The sequence below is a fragment of the Petromyzon marinus genome, unplaced genomic scaffold (genome assembly GCF_048934315.1).
Source record: "Petromyzon marinus isolate PM22_M1 ecotype Great Lakes invasive population unplaced genomic scaffold, UKy_Petmar_22M1.pri1.0 PM_G_Scaffold_81, whole genome shotgun sequence".
NCBI classification, from domain to species: Eukaryota; Metazoa; Chordata; class Hyperoartia; order Petromyzontiformes; family Petromyzontidae; genus Petromyzon; species Petromyzon marinus.
Window position 1 is genome coordinate 824053 of NW_027423037.1, and position 6885 is coordinate 830937.

At 41.8% G+C, this 6885-nt stretch overlaps 2 long non-coding RNA genes across 2 annotated transcripts; both read left to right on the forward strand.

Annotated features, from left to right (window-relative positions):
• Positions 1-2076, forward strand: LOC142921543 (uncharacterized). The gene is made up of 3 exons (XR_012939532.1): positions 1-82; positions 565-608; positions 1959-2076. It is a non-coding gene; the product is annotated as an uncharacterized LOC142921543 (long non-coding RNA).
• Positions 2077-2423: 347 nt separating this feature from the next.
• On the forward strand, positions 2424-6319 carry LOC142921534 (uncharacterized). The gene is made up of 3 exons (XR_012939524.1): positions 2424-3018; positions 3908-3975; positions 6061-6319. It is a non-coding gene; the product is annotated as an uncharacterized LOC142921534 (long non-coding RNA).
• Positions 6320-6885: the final 566 nt, after the last annotated feature.

Sequence of the window (6885 nt, forward strand, 5' to 3'; positions counted from 1 at the left end):
GCTCTGTAAAGGGGGGAATCGCAGTGAATTTATCCAAGTTTGCTCACGTCCCTAAGCCTCAGTGTGGACTGCATGATGACAGGTACGTTTGACGGTAAATTAAGTGTGCTGAAAATGTAAAATTCAACAGTGATGAATACTTTTGATTTAAAGCTTTCGTGACTGCAGGGATTCATATTTTTGGTTATTTCGGTAAAGTCATTTGATTGTTTTATATTTTTATTATTTTATTGCTTCCCTATTGTTTCACGACGTTTCGACTGAAACACAAGCAATCATCATCAGGTGTGAAAACCACAGCAATCATCAGGTGTGAAAACCACAGATTTGTGGTTTTCACACCTGATGATGATTGCTTGTGTTGCAGTCGAAACGTCGTGAGAATTTTATTGTTTTATATTTTTATTGTTTAATTGTTCCCCTTCTACGTGGTGACTTTACCGAAAGAACCAAGAATATGGTGATTAATACATTAATTATGCTGAGTCATACAGTGTTAAGGTGTGTTGTACTTGTATAGCCATGGCAAAGCTTGATATTTTAAACGTGTTTGTCTTATTGCAGATGCAGTGGCCCTTCTGAGCTCCTGTCCCCACAAGGCCAGTTGGGTAATTTGGTTATGTCTGTATATAATAGCTATATGCTCAACTTAAAATGCTACACTTGTCATTTTGATAACTCTGTGTCGTCTGAGCTCTTAACCTCCTAATGCAATGACTACAATTAACTGCAACGTTTTATTGTTAAAATAAGCGATGCAGGAGAGACTGTGTGTCTCTTTGCCCATCTCTTTCTGGGCCCTTTGGTCGAGTGTCTGTCCCACGAGACATGCTTAATCATGCCCTGCATGTCTTATCTATCTCTCTGTCCCTTCCGTTTCCAAAGTGTAAAATCTTGGAGTATCAAAGGCCACCCTGATTTTCTTGTAATCATGGAATCTTTTTTCACCTTGCGATACAGAACAATAATAAGGCACTGTTGTATTTATATGTTTATAACCCTACATTTTAAATGTGCAAACCTGGAAGCGAATTAAAGGAGATAAGAAAAGATGGAGGCTTAAAATACCTGTCGTCAAAAAAGTCAGAATAATTGTCTTGCTCAAATGAGCATTGTTGCACACTGCTGTTTATAAGCCCTGATCCAGCGGTGGGATGTCACCTTTCCGACGGCAGGGGGAGACCCTATGCATAGGACAACCACCGATTAATTGTTCTCACACACACTGGTACTTACAGACCACGCAGGGTTGATGGGCAGAGTCAATCCCAAATGAGGATTTAAATTTGTAATCTTCCAATTTGCAAGCATTCCATCTCGTGCTGAGCCACAATGTCGGATAGCTTTAAAATGCGGCCATAGACTCTAAAAAGAGCTCAACATAATTCGCTTGGGAATGTATTATAATAGATGATAAATCAATTAAAATGTAATTCCTTGATTTCTTTTGCAGATAAAAAATGTCAAAAGTACAAGGCCAAGCATATAAAGCTGTTACCGACATACAGGGTAGCCCAAAAGTTAGAGTAATTTAATTTAATGTAACACTGGCATTAAAAAATGTGTTTATTCTTTAAGGAAATATTTTATCTATTATTATTAATACCTATTTTCTTCTGCCCCTGGGGTCACCTCGACAAAGAACCCGAATTGAATTGAGACAAAATAATTGATGAATGTTCAAAGATTACACCTGCAGTCAAAAGAGTCCTTAATTAATTTCAAAAGAGAATTCAAGCATCCATTAATGTCAATAGGAGTCAGTTTGAACGTTTGTTAAAATAAATAAAATAACCCGATGTGGTTTGTAAAAAATAAGTATAATAACTCTTTGTGCCCTTACTTTTGGGCTGCTACTGTATATTTATGCACTCTGGATAGGGATAAACATTTAACATGGCACAATATACATCAAGAAGCTTTGTAATACCGCTCTCTATGAAATGTGGTGTGTGCAGCTGTGTTTGCTGGTGACAAGAGTGTGGATCGCACGTCGGGGTCAACAGAGTCACCAAGTGGAGTGGCCAAACTCCGATCTCCCGTGAGCGTCACTGATGTTCCAGTTCCAGCATTTCGAAATCAGATCACCTTTCACACAACACACATTCAACATGCAAATGTTATTCAGCGAAATCATCCAAAATGCACCAGGTCTTACCAGTCCAAAGCTAATCAGGTTTAAGTCTGGTTCAGCATTCAATGGGTGGTCATCGGGACTTGCCAGATGTTGATAGCTTGGACTATGATCTGGGTTGTCTCCGAGTTTTCCAGTTTTCGACAACATGCTAACTTTCTCATGAATGGAAATGGCCAAACATCCCAAACCAAGATCTTCTGGAAACACAGTCTTAGGAGTCAGTGAGGTTTTCCTGGAAAATTAAATAGCTTGATCTTTAAGAGAGTAATGAAAGTTATGGGTCGAAATAAGCAACAGCCAATCAGAATATTCTGGTTGATACTGGTTTACTAGTATAAAGTCGATACCAGATGACAGGTATGGACTAGAATACCTATTTAAACAGTTCACAGAATTAGCCTGACTTCATCCTGATTACAGTGTGGCATTCAGGCAAGATGGGAGGGCCCATTGGGTGTGGCCGGCCTGGTGGAATCGCAAATGAAATGTTGAATTTTAGCCTCCTTGACGATCACAGAGATGCCGATGCCTATGGAGTACATTTCAATGGCATTACTGGCCAGCTGGTATCATGGTCTACGGCAGGGGTGGGGAACCTTTTTTCTGCCAAGGGCCATTTGGATATTTATATAACATCATTCGTGTTATATAAACAAATTAATTGGTGATAGTTAATAGTACAAAGGTAGATTGCCAATACTACTAAATAGGCCACATTCTGGTTGTGCAGAGTCGACAAGAGGCATGGCAACCATAGGAAGAGACCTTATGACAGATGCTCAGGACTGGATGGGCAGTGGAGTCGCCAGGAGCAGCATGATAAAGCTGTTCCCCCGTGTGTCACACAAGCCAATCAACCTTTGCCAACACATCCTGAGCAGGTAAAATTGCATCACAGACTTAACATGAAAATGTAAATACTACATTTAATATGCACGTTTGGTAAGAATATGATAAACCACGATCGCACGCGCGGTTTAAGGTTTAGTTCCAAAGAAAGCATTGCAATTATGATTATTCATAGAATTTAACAACAGTTACCTCCTTATCACTGTTCTTTATCTACTGTGACTACTCTTCGCTTGAACCTCACCCATTGAACTCTACACATATAATAATAATAGGGTTTCCCCCCTTTTTTCTGGCAACAAAACTGAAACCTTTTTACAAGGATTCATGTCTGCATTAACCACAATACTTGCAGTCAAAATGCAAACAAAACACATACTATGATAATATGATGCATTGTCCTTGAAACTGATTGGTCCACACCAAGGGACGGCTTTCTTTTGAGCCTCGACCCAATTGGTGCTCGACCAGATGACATCAAAAGGCTCAAAAGAAAGCGGTCCCTTGGTGTGGACCAATCAGTTTCAAGGACAATGCACATATTATCATAGTATGTTTTTTGTTTGCATTTTGACTGCAGGTGTTGTGGTTAATGCAGACATGAATCCTTGTAAAAAGGTTTCAGTTTTGTTGCCAGAAAAAAGGGGGAAAACCCTATTATTACATTTTGGTACTGGCAAAGGAGGTCTAAGGATGTAGATGCTCTACACACATGTTGAGCACTCGGTTTACCGGACTGTTTCATCTCATCCACGCTCTGCATGCGCTAACCACAACAACTCCCTCTTTGCTTCTTTCTTCTTCCCTCGCTTGGAGAAGTCTGGTGGTATCAACGGCTGTCGCCACAATGACATCTTGTGTTTTGACACGATTGTGATTGGAGGGCGATGTTTAAGTGTTTACTCTTTTTTGACATCTCAGGTGGCATGCGGTGAGAAATCCTACGATGATTCCAAAAGTCGCATGTTTTTTTCTCCAAGTTCCACTAGGTGAGACAAACCAGTGCTTTAAACAACGGGCCCAAACACCGGTGCAGTATTATCGTATTTAACGTTCTTATACAGTGCCTGCCCAGCGGTAGTGGTTTTTTTCCCCCGCTTGTTGTAAAGGTCCCGGGGTTAGAATCTAGCAGACTGTCCTGGATATTACTGCCAGGCAATGAACTGCTAAGTACGACACGCCGTCTGCTTCGAAGAGGATGCAAAAAAGAGCCCGTGGCATTGTTTTAAGATGAGTTGGCCATTGCGTGCCGGAGTCAAATTTGCAAATGACAGTCCTGCACTATTGTACGCCGTATATTGAAAGGTTGAATTTCCTACGGGGGTAAGAAGTGAAACGCTTAGTGACGGTGCTGTCGTACGAGTGTGTAACAGGGAGTTCATTGAATCTTCAGACAGTGATTGTACTCGGTTGTCAAGAAATTGCCATCCGCCACAGTCGGTTCGTGACCTTGTGCAATGTGTGTCAATAGTGAGGAAGGGAATCAAGGCATAGTTTATACATTCCAAATGTTAGGATTTATTGTATTCTAGATCGGGTTATTGTCCTTCTTTCTGTCGTCGTGAAGCATGTTTAAAGAATCCGTCCGCGTTGGTGTCCTATAAAAAAAATATTTAGGAAATTGCACGTGAGAGAAAATGGATCAGAACAACCCGCCCTCTCATATTAAACATGAGCAACCCTCACAAGTCCAGTCATGAAGCTGGGTGTAATTACCAGCGAAGCTTCACAGTACGCAATTTGTAAATGTTGTGCATTTATCAATGGTATGGGTTTCTTGGGTTAGATCGCAAAAATGTAAATGTGTCGTTAAACCCGCCACCACCCGACACAGCCAACTAGTAAGGTTTGTCACGTAAACAGAACGTGCCAATTCGTTACTAGTACAGCACGCCGGTGTGTTGCAGAGCAAATCCACAACATTAACAATCTGAGTACGACGTTTCGCCAATGTTCGCGACCAGCATCATCAGGCGACAGCCAGATTTGTTCTGTCCTCCTGTCTCCACAAATCTGGCTATCGCCTGATGATGCTGGTTGTAATTACTGGTGAAACGTCGTACTCAGTTTGTAAATGTTGTGGGTTTACTCCACAACACACCCGGTGTGCTGTGCAGGTAACGAGTTGGCATGTTCTGTTCAGATGTCATAGTTTTCATAGTTTCATAATTTCATTATTTGGTATAGCCCTGTGAGCCATTCGGCTCTTGAATCGGGTGCAACCGCACAAACAAAAAACATGAACAAGAAAACATCTTGAAGTGACTTTGTGCATGTGCAAACAGAAAATCCAGGAAAAAACATCAAAATATTCCTGAAATAGCACTGCACACCAACGCTGTGTGCAAAAATCCCAGTGGGATGCAAGTCAAACAAAAACAAGAAAACTTAGATTAAAGCTATCAGTCTAACTCCGTACTACAATAAACAAAAACATGGCCAAACCAAAAAACTTTTAGAAATCACCAAAATAAAGCCATAAATGCAATGTAACAGTGCTCATAGGAACTGTGACCGAATTTTCAACAATAAACTACATAAATAACATGTAACACCAAACCCTAGAGCCACAGCTGTGTCGGGTGGTGGCGGGTTTAACCACACATTTATATTTGCGCGATATAACCCCCCCTCCAAAAAACCTTACTAGTACAGCACGTCGATGTAACGGAGAGCAAATCCACAACATTTAAAATCTGAGCACGACGTTTCGCCAGTGATTACAACCAGCATCATCAGGCGGACAGCCAGATCTGTGCATTTACTCTGCAACACACCGGTGGGCTTAAGTATGAACTAATTGGCACGTCTTGTTTACGTGGCAAACCTTGGCTGTGTTGGGTGGTGGTGGGTTAACGACACATTTATGCGATCTAACCCAAACAAAAACCTTTCTACTGTATTCATAGCAATTGACGCCCCCTATTGGAGTGATGTAATTTTTGACCGATGTTTTCCTGGGTTAATAAGTATAGTGACTATAGTCTATATGGTGAATAATATGGCCTACTGTGAGGGTTATTTTAAATTGACGCACTAATTGTAATGCTGGTCGTTGTTGTTCGGCATTTTAGCGTACAACAAACGGAGGATGCTGAGGATGCTATGAGGAACTTTCTGAAAATATTTAGAGGGATTTTCTGAGTTGGTAAATTGATTTTGAAACATCTGACCGAGGTGTTCTAGTAAAATTGCGTCACTTATATTCTTTACGGATGGTCTTCATCATAACAGTAATTTCCTTGCCTGCAACACAACTTGTATAAGTTAATGTTTTTTTTATAATGTAGTTTATCTAATAAAAACATTTCACAGTTGGTGTTGCATATCTAATCCTCTGATCGTATTATCAGTTTCAGTAAATGGTCGAGAGATGTAATGTTCCACAGTTGTGAAAATAAAGTCAAAGTTTCAAAATACTTTTTAGCGCCGAACGACGCCCCTGAAGGCGTTGAGCAAGCGGAAGGACAAAGAAAATCCTTCTGTGATAGCGGAGGCGGAGAGGGGGGACTGTGGACACAGGTCCTGTATGGGATGGAGAGTTTCTCCAGCAACCTAGGGGAAGAGGAGACGAGGCCACATGGTGGGAGACTGTGACGCAGATCTGAGAGAGGTCGCTGTTGTACAGCAGCAGCAGCGGTAGCAGCTGCGGGGATTGACGGGAGGGTAGAACTCGTTGGAACCTGTGCCAGGCTAGGTGCAGGAGGTCACGGGACAGACCCAGCAGGTGGCATTAGTTGACTCACCGAGATGACTGGCAGATGCACCACTGTGCCAGGCTAGGTGCAGGAGGTCACGGGACAGACCCAGCAGGTGACATTAGTTGACTCACCGAGATGACTGGCAGATGCACCACTGTGCCAGGCTAGGTGCAGGAGGTCACGGGACAGGGCCAGCAA